Source organism: Papio anubis, chromosome 8 (assembly GCF_008728515.1).
Source record: "Papio anubis isolate 15944 chromosome 8, Panubis1.0, whole genome shotgun sequence".
Lineage (NCBI taxonomy): Eukaryota > Metazoa > Chordata > Mammalia > Primates > Cercopithecidae > Papio > Papio anubis.
In genome coordinates, this window is record NC_044983.1 from 22,911,409 (window position 1) to 22,925,991 (window position 14,583).

Consider the following 14,583-nt stretch of genomic DNA (forward strand, 5'->3'; position numbering starts at 1 on the left):
TACTTTTCTATAATGTCCATCTGTCTATTTTCTCTGAATCTTCCCTTAGTCAAACATTTACCTCCAGTTTCAGTCTTCTGTGACCCTCATCTTTTCATTTATCTTTCTCTCTACTTGTCTTTTTCTGTAGCTAGTAAAATTTTCCTCAAAAATACATTGCAACCATATCACTGAATTATAGATTCCTAATAATTTCCCAACACTAATTCTTATTCTCTAACTTACTAATGTTTTAAGGATCATCTGATCTGATTTGCAGAGTTAATATTTTTCTAAATCTTTCTGAGGGCCATTAGTTATTTTAAAATTTTTTTCTATATCCTGAGTTACTTTTTGTTAAGGTCTTTTTCCTATGAGTTTTTTTTTTTTCCCCCCCTGGAATATTGCAAACCTGCCTCACGCTGATTGGTTAATTCTGTGTGTGCAGATAAAAAATCCAGCATTAGGTTTCACTTCAGAGTCATTTAGCAGGTAGCTGGGGGGTTCCTAAGTGCCAGGATGCACAAGTCTTCATGAAGCGGCACCACAATCAGATCGGCTTCCTTGATTGTTGCGAGATAGGTTATTCAATTTCTTCCAGTGAATCCTTTCTTTCTCTCCTTTTTAGTTTGGCCTAGGAAAGGCATAATACTTGAATGTCTAATATGCTGCACATGGAATAGGGTAGCAGTGATGGGAAACGGAGTGAAGGAAATTGGGCTCTAAACTAGACAGGGCTGATGAGGTCAGCTGAAAAGGGAGCAGCTCGCCGTTACACAATTGTAGAGCAGCGATTCTCGAAGTGAGGTTCCCAGATCAGCAGCATCATTGTCACCTGGGTACTTGCTAGAAATGCTGACTCTCAGGTCCTATCCCAGTTCCACTGAATCAGAAACTCTAGGGATGAGCCCCCGGTAACCTGTGTTTTACTACACCATTCAGAGGATTTTGATGTAGAGTAAAAGTTGAGACTCATGCTGGGCATGGTGGCTTATGCTTGTAATCTTCACGAATTTGCTGAACTCCCTTTTCTACTAATGATCCACCACCCCAACCCTATGTTAGAGATGATGCTTTGTTTTGGTTTGGTTTTCCTTATTGTTTAATTCTTTGTTATCATTTTAATAACTTTTGAAGAAAGAGAAATATAAACATGTGATCAGACTGCCTTGTTGAGCCAAAGTCATACTCATATTTCAATGCATCAATACGTCCCTAGCACCAACATATCTTTTTTCCAGACCTTACATCCATATGTGTCCATAACTCTTACGTAAATTTTTAAAAGTAAAATTATAAAAAATTTGATTCTAGTTGTAAAAATTTTAGATATCTGACAGCATAGAAAAGGAGGTGTTTGGGGAATTGAAGCCATTTTAAGTAACTCAAAAATAAAATGTTGTATAGGTGGGTTGGCTGTTTACCAAACCCAGTTTCTTTTCTTTTGGGACACCCAGAAAGTCTGCCTTGGTTACTAGTTCTTGATGATGGGCTGTGAGTGGAAATAACGTATGTCATCTTTAGGCCAATGTGGTTAAGAAGTAGAAGCACCTTCTTTACCCTTTCCCCCATCAGCCAGCTTAATGCATAGTCCTCTGAAGCCCCGGAGAAGAGGCAAAGACATAGATGAAAGGAAACTGGGTCCTTGAATGACTGACCTCAAGGAAGGGCATAGATCACGAATGATTTCATTGGACTACTCTGTGCTAAGCCACCGAAATCTTAGACTTCACATTACATCAAGTTGCTTTAGCCTAACTAATAAATTGATAAAAGAAGGTCCTTCCTGAGTCTATAAACATGTTTGGGATAAAAATTAACTTGCACTGAGGTATAGTCTATATGGACTTCTGTGTTATGAAAGTCTCAGATCCATATAGAATTTCACCACCGCAATGCATTAAAGCATTTGTAGCTGGCATATTGCTTAAAATTTGGTCTGATAAATCTACAAAAAAAGTTATCGTTTCATTTGTAATTTAATAAATAAAACCTGACACTTAATTATAATGAATTGAAACTGTCAATAGAAAAGTGCTTTCCAAAAATAAAAATACCATTTAAGTGCCACATAATAATTAACTTTTCTTAGAAGCAAAGGTGAATTCTTGACAATTTAAAATTTTTCTTTGTATCGATTTGTTAATGAAACTTGCAAATTTCAGATTCTTCCCTGGCAACTATCTGATTCAAGGTTGTTGGAGATTTTTAATTAGATTCTTCAGCTCAATTTATAAGTTAGTGCCACTGCATTGCTAAAAGATGGTTAATTTTTGTATTATTCAACTTTTAAAACACTAAAAGTTTTAATTAAACATTTTCAATGCTTTTAGCCTTTGGAAACTCTGAGGATCTAACTGCAGTATGTCATAAGCCTTCAAACAAGATTGAAAACCCTGCAGGCCAAATGAAGCTAATCAAGCTTATTCCCATTTTGGTAATTGAACCACTGGCTTCATTCCACCTACATACACTGGCCTCTCAAAAGTGTGAGTTGTTATTCTCTAGCACTAAGCTTTAATATTAAGATCCTATCTACAAAGAGCTAGAAAGAAAGATAATTTAAAAGCACTTCAGTTCTTCCAGAGGTGACATTCAATAGGGCATTTACAAAATATTATATTTCTACATTTCAGCTAACAAACGCATATTAAGCACATATGATATACCCCATTATTATTATAGTATTATATTCAAAACTAATTAACAACAATAGTCAACAAATGACACTCAAATGACACAACCAAGTTCTTTTAGAATCCAGAGGAGGCAAAGATCACTTCCACTTCCAGCTTTCTCAAGACCTGTCTTGGAGAAACGAAATTTCAGCTGAACCTTAAAGCTGAAGGAGGTTGCCACAGGAAAAGAGTAGAACTTTTAACTTGACTTGTTTGCAGAAAAGTCAGTTCTCTGTCCTAGGTTTACAAGACAAGTTTACTATCTTCTGTGCAACAAAGCCTAAAATATTCATGCTTCTCATCTGTACCAGGAGGATTTTCAAAGATTCCATAAAAGCTCATCAGTTCAGATTGGGTCCACTTGTAATTATTTTGACAGGAGCTAGACTGGCATTTACTTTAGTGCTGTGTAGAAAGCATATAAAAATGGAGTGAGCAAAGAAATATTGTCAACAGAAACAGAAGGAGGGAAAACCTTAATTTTAAAAAATGAGAAATATAAGTGCTTTAAATTTTATCCACAAAAATAATACAATAAGTGAACTAGGACAAATTGTCAGTATTACAGAATTCAACCAGTATTTAGAAGAACCTCCATTTGGCAACCTTGTTAGCTTAATTTATGTTGCTGTCAATAACTAAAATGACGTAAGATTGCTTATTAGCAAGGTCTGGCCTTCTGTATGTCTGGACCGAATTAGTTGGTCACTAATTATTCCCTACTTGAATTTAAACAATATTTATTGAATGTCTGTTCTCTGCCACTGTGCTTGTCATTGAGATGACATTTAATAGGTGTGGTTCTTTACCTCAAAAACCTTGAACTAAATGGAGAAATTTAAAAGTGACACAAAAATAATACACAGCAATAAGCAACAAATGACACACAAATGATGCAACCAATTCTTTTAGAATGCAGAGGAGGCAATGATCATTTCCAATTTCAGTTTTCTCAAGATCTTTCTTGGAGGAATGACATGTCAGCTGAACTCAAAGACCAATAGGATTTCAACAGGCAGCAAGAGCAGGAAGTATTAATACTTCAGAGGATAAAAATATGACCATAGAAAGACAAGAAAGCCCAAAGCAGTTTAAGAGCCATTGAGGGGTCAATGTGAATTGAGTATCAGATTCATGAGTAGGAGACTGGGGAAGAAGGATAGAAAAGGAACACGAAGTGCTCTACATTTCAAGAAAATCTGGAAGGATTACAAGCAAGAGAAATAGTATATTCAGAAACATTAGAAAACCTGCCACTAATTAGCTACTTAACTTTTCTAGATTTTAATTTTTTCATCAATACAATGAAATGAATAGATTTACCCTACCTAAGGGTCGTAATTGTTATGAAAACTAAAATGTGATAACAAAAGTGAAATTGCCTTGAAAGTTACATATACTGTAATGGAAAACCAATTGGTTCCTTGAGTCACAATCTACGATACTGAACATTCACTCAGAGAGTTCTATGTAGCCGCCTCAGAGAGATCACTCTTCACACTCTACTTCCAGCAATGCATATGAACCCACTGCTCAGGACCCTTTTTATCATCACAAAGTAGCTCTCGGCATATGTCTTTGCACTGAATCTCTTTCACATAGTTTCTTTCTGAAAATTGTGCAGAAATTTGTTCATCTCCATCAGTTAGCTGTAGAACCGCATTTCCAAGTTTATCTAGTCACCGAGATCACATGAAAAGCTGGATGATATCATGGGCAATGCCCAGCCTTCAGAATTAGGCAGAATGATTTATGATCTCTGATTCACCCGCACTCACTAGCTATGCGTCATTGAACAACTTCCTTAACCTCTCTGAGGACTTCTGTGTGAAATGGGAAAATATGGTTTTTTACAAGCTGTCAAATGTAACACTTAATAAGTTTTAAATGTTTCATTCCTTCTGTTTTCCCTACTACATAAAAATTCAGTTCTACTTTACAACTTTAAAGCACTATTATTAATGTTAATTTATAAGCCCTTGACTGCTGCAAACAATGTTCTCAACGGCTGTGTTAGGATGATGATGAAGGAGGAGGAGGAAGAGAAGAGGAGAAAAGTGAAGGGAAGGAGAAGAAGAGGGAGAAAGAGAAGAAGGGTGAGGAGGATATGAAAAGAGCTAACAGCAAAGCACATCACTAAAGTAACTTGGAACGGGACTCCATTCAGAATCTTAATCCTGTGTGTGTGGGTATTTACATATATATATATTTTTTACTTATTTCTGTATATACATTTACACTATATTGTATTATATGTGTGTATATATGTATATACGTATATACGTGTATATACATATGTGGCATGGTCTCAGCTCACTGCAACCTCCACCTCCAGGGTTTAAGCAATTCTCCTGCCTCAGCCTCCCAGGTAGCTGGGATTACAGGCACATGCCACCACGTCCGGCTAATTTTTTGTATTTTTAGTAGAGACAGCGTGTCACCATGTTGGAGGCTGGTCTTGAACTCATGGCCTCAAGTGATCCACTCACCTTGGTCTCCAAAAAGGCTGGGATTACAGGCATTAGCCACTGTGCCCAGCCTTAGTCCTGTGTATTTTTATGTGATCTCAGGGCTATGTATTCCTCCTAGTATCCAATCCAAACTAAATTAAATATAAACCTCAAAACTGACAGCTGTTGCTAAAATTATTATATCCCATTTTATTTTTATCTCAGTAACCACTCCTAAGCTGGATGAAATGAATGCATCTGAAGTTTAAACAGGTGTCTGTGCTAAATTTTGCACTGAATTTATAAAGAGATTAAGCATGAATTTCAATGGGGTTCCATGGACTTTTGCCCTTTCTTCATTGTTTTAGAACTGAGGTTAACGTATTCATGAATAATGAGATAATGTCAGAGAAAACATTTTGCCTTTCAGATGATGAAGGTAAATTATCTGGTTCATCCTGAAAAAAAAAGATATCACTTTGGCAAATATAAAAATTAAAAAGTTTTACACAGTAAAGTACCATCATGTGTCTTTGTCAATAGCGCTAGTTACATTTTTCCACCAACCAAGTTTTAACCAAATATTATAATTTTTAAATGAAATTTTATCACTATATTTATGTATCAAATAATAGTTCATGTTATTATCAAATAACTTATTTATTATGTATAGTATTTACAGTGAGTACTGACTTCAGCCGTAATCAAAATATAAATTTAACCAGTCTATGGGGGTCTTATTATACTTTAATGATGAAAACATAGGGTTCAAATCCCAGCCTGTTTCACCCAGTATTTCACCAATTTTATTCTCTAATACATTGTTGTGTAAAATTGTAAGTGGAGATCCTTTCCTCTCTTTTAAAATGAAAATGAACTACTGAAGATCACTGTGATATTTTTGAAGAGCTAGGGTCTTTATCACTGGGGAGCATTTAAATGTTCCTTAAACCAATCTTGTTACAGCTGGACCCCTTGACCAGAGTCTATCTCTGAGGTGTTGCTCTAACTTTCAACAGCCTCCTCCTGTTGCACCAGATAACCTTCTTCCAACATCACTGTGTTTTCCAAGGTCATAACAATTGAATCATAAGCAACACCATAAATTTACAATGCAGTCACCATTATGCTGAGACAATCCCAGAGCAGTCCCTTTTCTGAACTCACACTCCTCCTAGTGTCTCATCAAACCTTTCAAATCCTTCCTACAAGGACTTCCTTTCTTCCATTCTTCTGCATCTCAGCTCTGTATCACCTACACAGAATGGCACTAAGATCGTTGTGACCATAACTCCACAAGAACAGGAAAGGAATACAGGTTTGGAGACACAAAACTAAACAGAGGAGAAAATATCCCAGTTGTAAGTATAACCTACAAAACTGCAATGTGGTTGAAAGAAATATTCATTCTGTATCCTCAGAGGAAGACAGCCAACTAGAAGGAAGGAAGGAAGGAAGGAAGAAAGGAAGGAAGGAAGGAAGGAAGGAAGGAAGAAGGAAGGAAGGAAGGAAGGAAGGAAGGAAGGGGAGGGAGGAGGGAGGGAGGGAGGGAGGGAGGGAGGGAGGAAGGAAGAAGGAAGAAGGAAAGGAAGGAAGGAAGGAAGGGAAGGGAAGGGAAGGAAGCGATGTCTTGTCTGCCCAAACCCCCCGTCCCACGTCCCCTCCACAGAACCAGATGGCCACCTAGGAAAGAAGGAAAAACACCTTGCACCCAACACCCCATCTCCCAGTCAAGATCAGCTTGGAACCAGGAATGACTCCTTCCCGCAGGGAAAAGGTAAGCAAGAGGATGTCAGCAGCCCCAGCCACCACTGCAGATACTTGCAGTCATCACTACCAGAGACTTGTGCAGTCCTCATGGACTGTGAGCCCAGCTGAAGGAGCTGCTCAGAGTCCAGAGACTGAATTACTCCCAAAGAAGGAGTCAATGCTGTGCCCACTCCCCACCCCCTTGGCCTGTACTGCTGTTGTGCTGCACCATCTTAGAATCAGAGCTACTTCTAGAGTAGGTTCTGCTCCAGGAATGAGGATCCATGCATCCCTCCAACCCTGAGGCTTTGCTGCCCCTGCAAAATGCTCACCTGGTAGCATGCCATCCCTGGGCCGAGCTTCTGCTATACCTTACCCCATAGGGCCAAGCCACTGCAGAGTTGCTCCATATCCCCCCAATGCAGTCATTGGTTCCCCCTCTTCTGTACATCTCCTGTACACCCAGCTAAAGTGGTGCCCTATCCCCAGGAACCGCAATCCTCCTGCACACTAGAACAGTCTACCCCCAGCACCACAACTGAGGCAGTGTCCAATCCCTAAGGGACCTCAGGCTCCTGCACACCAAAGCAGTGACTCCCACACACAGGACACACATGTGGCAGCACCATACCCCCAAGGGCTCTGAGCTTCTGCCACACCCAAGCAGTTGCACCCCTCAGTGCCACAGCTGACATAGTGCCCCAGGTCCTACGAGACAGAGATTCTGCCAACCTGTGTAGCTATACATTTTGGGCCAAGCAGATACAGCACCTCATATCCCAGGGAATCAGAGCCTAGGCTGAACTGTGTCATCTTCAGTCTCCAGGCTGAACAGCCATAGTGCTCCTCCTACCTGGAACTGGACTACATCCCCCACAACAGTCCGAGCTGCTGAGGTGCCCCACCAATGAATAGAGTCATTGTTGCACTGTTCCCCTCTCCCTGCAGCCCAAGCAACAGTGGCATTTTGCCATTCTTTGATCCTTACTATTGCTGCATCTGGCCTCACAGAGCCTGAGCTATGACTGTGCCCCACCATCCCAGAGTCACCACTGCATGCTGCCTCATCCCCTGGAGCCAGAGCTCCCACTGTGTCCTGTTGATTAGTTCTGAGTTCCAAGTTGCAGCAGTGCCTTGCTCCCCAGGACCCAGGCCTCTGAAGTGCCCTTTCTTCTCCGGAGCCATACCAGTGCTGCACCTTGCCCCTCAGAGTCAGAATCATAGCAACATTCCAGACCCCTGGGCCACAGCTGCTGGAATATATCCCAGAGCAACAGATCTTAGCTTATTAGCAGATCTGCATCCACCCAAGCCTTGGAAAGTGAACCCTTCACTTCAAATCCCAGATGCTACCACAGTTTCAAAAGACCCTGAGCCCAGGAATCCAGCTCCACAGGTGTTCCAAGCGTCTGTGCCCTGGATCCCAGTACCACTGTGGCTGCCATGTCAGACCCAGGACCAAGAGAGATCCCCTCATCTAAGACTCCCCTTCAGGTAAGATGCCCTGTTCTAGGAAAGACAAGAAGGAGGATCTCTAAAACTTTTACCCTAATAACCTGTGCAGCACCATCACTGCCACAAACTCCTGCAGACTAGACCACTGAGGTGATTGCAACAGCAGAAGCACAGACATTAACACAGGAATGCAAGAAACATGAAAAAGCAAAGAAACATCACATCACCAAAGAAACACAATAATTCTCCAGTAATTGATCCCAAAGATAGAAATTAATGAATTGCATGAAAGGGAATTCAAAATAACGATCTTAAGAAACTCAGTGAGATATCAGAGAATAAAAATGGATAATTCAATAAAATCAGGAAAATCATTCAATATCTGAATGAAACATTCACTAGAGATAGATATTTTAAAAAGAACCCAACAGAAATAGCTTCAGCAGCAGACTAGATCAAGCAGAAGAAAGAATCTGTGAATGTGAAGATAGACAGTAATTTTGAAATGATTTAGTCAGAGGGAAAAAAATAATAAAAAGAGCAAAGACAGACCATGGGACTTATCGGCCGCCATTAAGTGAACAAATAGTCACTTTATAGGATTTAAAGAAGGCAAAAAGACAGAGAAAGGAACAGAAAGCATATTTAATGAAATAATTGCTGAAACTTCCCAGAAATTGGGAAAGAGATGGACATGCAGATTTATGAAGCCCAAATTTTCCCAAATAGATGGAACCCAAAGAGGTCCTCTCCAAGGCATGTTATAATAAAACTGTCAAAAATCAAAAACAAGGTGAGAATTTTTAAGGCTGCAAGAGAAAAATGTCAAGTCACATATAAATGAATCCACATTAGGCTATCAAATTTCCCAGCACAAACCTTGCAGGCCAGGAGAGAATGGAATGATTTATTCAAAGTGCTGAAAGGAAAAAAGCTGCCAGAGAAGAATGTTATACCCAGCAAATCTATCCTTTGGAAATGAAGCAGAAATAAAGTCTTTCTCAGGCAAGAAAAAGCTGAAGGAATTTGTCTTCACTAGTCCCACACTACAAGAAATGCATAAGCAAATTCTTCAAGAAGAAATGAAAGGATGATTCAAACAATCATAAATACATGTGAAAGCATAAAACTCACCAGTAGAGGTGAATACATAGTCAAAACCAGAATACTCCAATACTGTACTAAGGATGTATAAACCATACATATCTCTAGTATGACAGCTAAAAGTCAAAATGGTTAAAATAACTAAAGCTATGCTAAATGTTAAGGAACATAAAATATAAAAAGATATAAATTGTGTCATCAAAAACAAGTAGTTGTTGGGAGGGTAAAAATCCCGATGCAATAGAAGTGAAGTTGTTATCAGCTTAAAATAGATTATAAATAAAAGAAACTTTATGTAAGCCTCATGGTAACCACAAAACAAAACAAAAACCACAGAAGATATACAAATAATAAAGAGAAAGCAATCAAAGCTTACCACTACAGAAAATTATCAAATCACAAAGATACATCGCTACAATTTATACCTTAAACTGTCAATCATATTTTTACAGTGTAAAAACAATAAAAATGTATTTGCATTGTCTAACTTGTTCAGCATGTGCAGTAATCTTCATTCCTTTGTATAGATATGAGTTGCCATCTGTTTTAACATCCTATCATTCTGAAGAACTTCTTGTAACATTTTTGGTGCCAATCTGCTGGCACTAATTTCTCTCCTTTTTAAAAAAAAAAACAAGAATATTTTTCCTTACTATACAACTTTAAGTTCACAGCTTTCCTTTTGGCACTTTCAAGTTCCTTGTCTTATGGCATGCATTGTTTCTGACAAGAAATCTATCTTAACTGTTATTTCTGTTAACATAATATAGCACAATATAATATAAAGCAGTTTCTCTGTTATTGAGATTTTTGCTTTATTATTGGTTTTCATCAGTTTGATCATAATGTGCCTTGTTGTGGTTGTCTTTGGGTTTATCCTACTTAGGATACAGTAAAATTTATCTATCTGTAGCTGATATTTTGTATCACATTTGGAAAAATGTTGGCCACTGCTTCTTTCAATAATTTTTCTGCCCCTACCCTTGCCCCAGTTGTTCTCCTTCTAAGATTATAATGACATGGATAGACTGTTTTTGCTCAGAGGTCAATAAATCTCTTTAAATTTTTTTTCAGCCTTTCATTATCTCTATGTTTCAGTTAGGGTAATTTTATTATACTGCCTTCAAATTCTCTGATTTTTTTTTTCTGTTTCAGTGTCGCATCTGCTGATAAGACTTTCTAGTAAAGTACTAATTTCAGATATTACCTTTCTCAACACAAAAATCATTTTTATATCCTTCTGTCCTCTCCTTATTATGTTTATGTTTTCCTAGAAATCCTTGAGTACATTTCTTACAGCTGCTTTAAAGTCCCTTTTCTGCTGATTCTATCATGTCTTGATAGAGTTTTATTGTAGTTATTGGATGTAATTATTGCTTCTTTGCGTATCAAGCATACTTTTCTGGATGCAGAATAAATGTTACTCGATTGAGTATCTGGATTTTAACTGCTTTTAAAACGTCAGTTTTTTGTTTTGGTGCCCCATTAAGGTACATGTGGGCCTCCTCAACCCTTCTGAAACTTATTTTTAAGGTTTGTTAGGGTATGTCTACAGCACCCCTTACTCTGATGAGTTCAGAACTACTATTAAGGCATGATCCTTCTGAGCCATCCACAGACTACTTTGTTCCATGAGGTATCTCCACTATGGCTCATAAAAACTTAAACATACCACACTCCATTGTGAGCTCGTGGACTCTCAACCCTCTACACACATACCTTAGTGTTCAGCCAAGATCTCCGTAGGATCTCTGGAGATTTCTGGAGATCTTTGTCTAGCTCCCCCTTCTCCAGTATTCTTTCCCACATACTCCAGATGCTTCAGGCTCTCCAAACTCCCATCTCTGTCTTTTCAGCTTTGGAGTATCTCCTTTCTCTGCTTGGATTCCTCTTTCCTACACTACAGTTAGAAAGTGCTTTTAAGCAGAAAACCAGGGTAATTTTCCTGCTCATCTTGTTTTTAACCCTTATCTCAAGGATCTCAGTTCTGTGCTGTTTTCCAATGTCTGCAAACATTTGTTTTTTCTTTATATTTAGTTTCCTAGTTGTTTATGGCAGGAGGGGGAAACTGACAGCAGCTACTCCATTGGGCTAGAAGTGAAAGTTGAACTATGTACTATCCCATAATCGTGTTTTCTAAATTTTGCATAAAATTAAATTTGACTCACCTCTAATTTCACTACTTTGAGCTATCCACTATCATTATCATACATAGTGTTTTTTCTATAAATATGTATAGTTCTTACACTGTTAAACCTAGACCATAAAAACTATAACTATCTTTGTTAAAAAAAACTCCCCTTTTTCTCATTCTACTCTTTATATTCATGTTTACTAATGCTTTTATCTTATTAAATCATACAAATATATGCCCCAAGAATTATGAAATATATGGACCTTCTTGGCCTCCACTGTAATTTCAAGGAGAGCACATTGCTCAAGTTTAAGAACAGATTAAGACTGTATTTTTCTGGCAGTGATGTTTCAAATGGATAGAGTCCTCCATGTTCTCAGCCATTTCCATTTTTCACTCTCTCTCCTTTCTTTGAAGCCACGTTGGTCCAAGCACAGCTTCTTCTGAAAATGGCAGAAGATCCCCTCATATGTTTCTCTAATTCTCTGTTTCTCCCAAGTAGAACCCATGCTTGGAAAAGTTACATGAGACTCTGAACAGCTGAAGGTGGTAGCCTCAGTTAGGTATTAGGTCTGGAGATAGTTATTGGGAAGAACATATTTATATTTTTTCTTTCTCTTTTTTTCCCTCTCTCTCTCCGTCTTTCTCTCCTCTAGCTTATTCAAGCTTATTTGGTAAAACAGAGTGTTTCTGCATGTCCCAGACCACCTGAAGTTATAGAGTCAGAACCCAGCTAAAGTATAACTTTGCCTCACACTGCCAGTTTTCTCTTCCTGCATGTGAGAATGTAATTTCCCTCTGGTATTCTTGGAGAAGAGAGGTGATGAAGCCAAGAAGAAATGACTCATCCCTGGGTCCCATATTTTAATAGCAAAGTAATAGCTTCCCAACCTGAACCTACCTTCTTACAGGTATTTATTTGTTTTCTATTTCTATTTGAAATTGAAATTAATATATTCATATTGAGTCTTTGTATACTACTTTCATTATGTCATGGTAATTGATTTCCGGAAGTTGAGTTGTATTGTCAAAAAATATGAACTTAGAATTAAATTTTTCACAAAAATACCAAATTTCCCTGTAAAAAAGTTGTACTGATACATGTTCTTATCAATATAAAATGTGTTTATCTTTTTATTGTAACCTCATCAATCCAGGTTAGCATTTATAAAAACCAAAACACAAACACTTTGCCGCCAGAATCACAGAAAAAAAAAATCTTATTTCATTTAACTTCTATATCTTTAATTACTTTTCACACCTATTGAGGATTTGTTCTTTCAGTTTTGAATTGTCAGTGCAAACTTACTGTCTATTTTTTCTATTAGGGTTTTCACTTTCTTAATGATTATCTATTTTTCATAATATTTTTCTTACTATTGATTCAGAGTTTGTCATTTGCTTATTACCTTCATTTAGTGAGCAGTGCTTTTCTTATGCATTGAAATTCTGCCATCACCCTATTTTCCCATCATAATTGACCATCCAATCTACTTATAGTTCCCTTTCCAACACCTGACTTGTTACATATCACAAGATCTTATGCACAGTTGCAAATTTAAAGTACATCTAGATACAGTAGTCCTCTAAATCACCTTTGCTCTCTTTTCTTCTTGCGATTTGACACCATCTAGCTCAAAATGCAGATCGTGTGCAAAGCTCCAAGCCTTAGTTAGGAGGCAGAGAGGGAATCTGGTGAGCAAAAGCACATTAACTTTCCATATCCCGCTTTTTTTTTTTCTTTCCTATCTAAGTTCACACTTTATTCCCCTTTCCCAGGTCTGTCAAAGAAATGGCACTGGTGGTAGCTCAGGAAATTCCTAGCAAATAAAGTTCTCATAGACCTTTAGGTATGAGATTATTTAACTGAATGCTTGGCTGAGAAGGATCAGAACACACGTTCAAATATCTTGATGGAGTAAACAAGAGAGAAATGTTAAAGTGTGCAGTCATAGAAAAGACACCCTAGTCCAGGTCTCCAGGCAACTGCATCTAGCCTGAAGGCACTGGGTTCCTGCAACTCAGAGTGAGAACGGCAGGGCAGCTAGAGGACTTTGAGTGCTGAAGGTTGCCCAGGCTTTCTTTCATGGGTTCTAGGCTTCTGGGGGTTTTCTATTGCTTGTGCTAGTTTTGTTTTGTTTTCCAGACACAAACAAATAGCAACATCTAAAATGCCAGTCTCTCTGAAATTTATTCTTTTAAAATTAGGCTTATGAAACAGCAGGATCTTTACTGTGTAGACTGATATGCTATGAATACGCCTTCAAACTTAGGACCTCATACAATATACCATATTAAACTAAGACAATATGCAGTATTGCACCAATACAAGAGTAAATGAAAACATGATAGGCAATGCTTTTGAGCACATGCAGGTCATCTTGCTCTAAGTATGAAAGACAACACGAATCTGAGATATAGCAATGACAGACAGACATCAGTAGAAAGATTCACATGCATGTACAAGAAGAGATTGCCAACAGACATCTCTAGCCTGTGATGATTCTCCTTTCATTAAGCATTGCTAATCCATTGTCACTGTTACATTTGTAAATGTTTATGTAACTGAATTGGGATAAATAATTCAAAGCGATATTAACTTTGATGTACAGATGGATTTTCCTCTGAAGGCAACTTGGATGGTATTTGGGGCATTACTGTCTTAACCAGAGACTATTTTGATGTGGCACTTCTTGTGGAGGCTGGAAAAGACTCTCTCAGGGTTAAAATGATTTTAGGAATACATAATTCCAGTGCTAGAAGTAAAGATGGATATCCTTATATTTGGAGTGAAAGACAAGGCATCTTCACCAGAAAGGAAACTTGATCTCTGTTGGAAATTGGTGGGGGAAGGGGGCAGTTGGTGATGGGGGACAAGAATCTCTGCAAGCCAAGAAGGAAGGAAGAGAAAGAAGGGAAGGAAGGGGTTAAGAGGATGTGAAAGAGACAAGACAGTGATGAAGATGAATAATGGGTGGAAGGATACATAGCCCACTCTCCCAGGAGGAGTCCAGCCTTTATCTAAGGCCAGTAA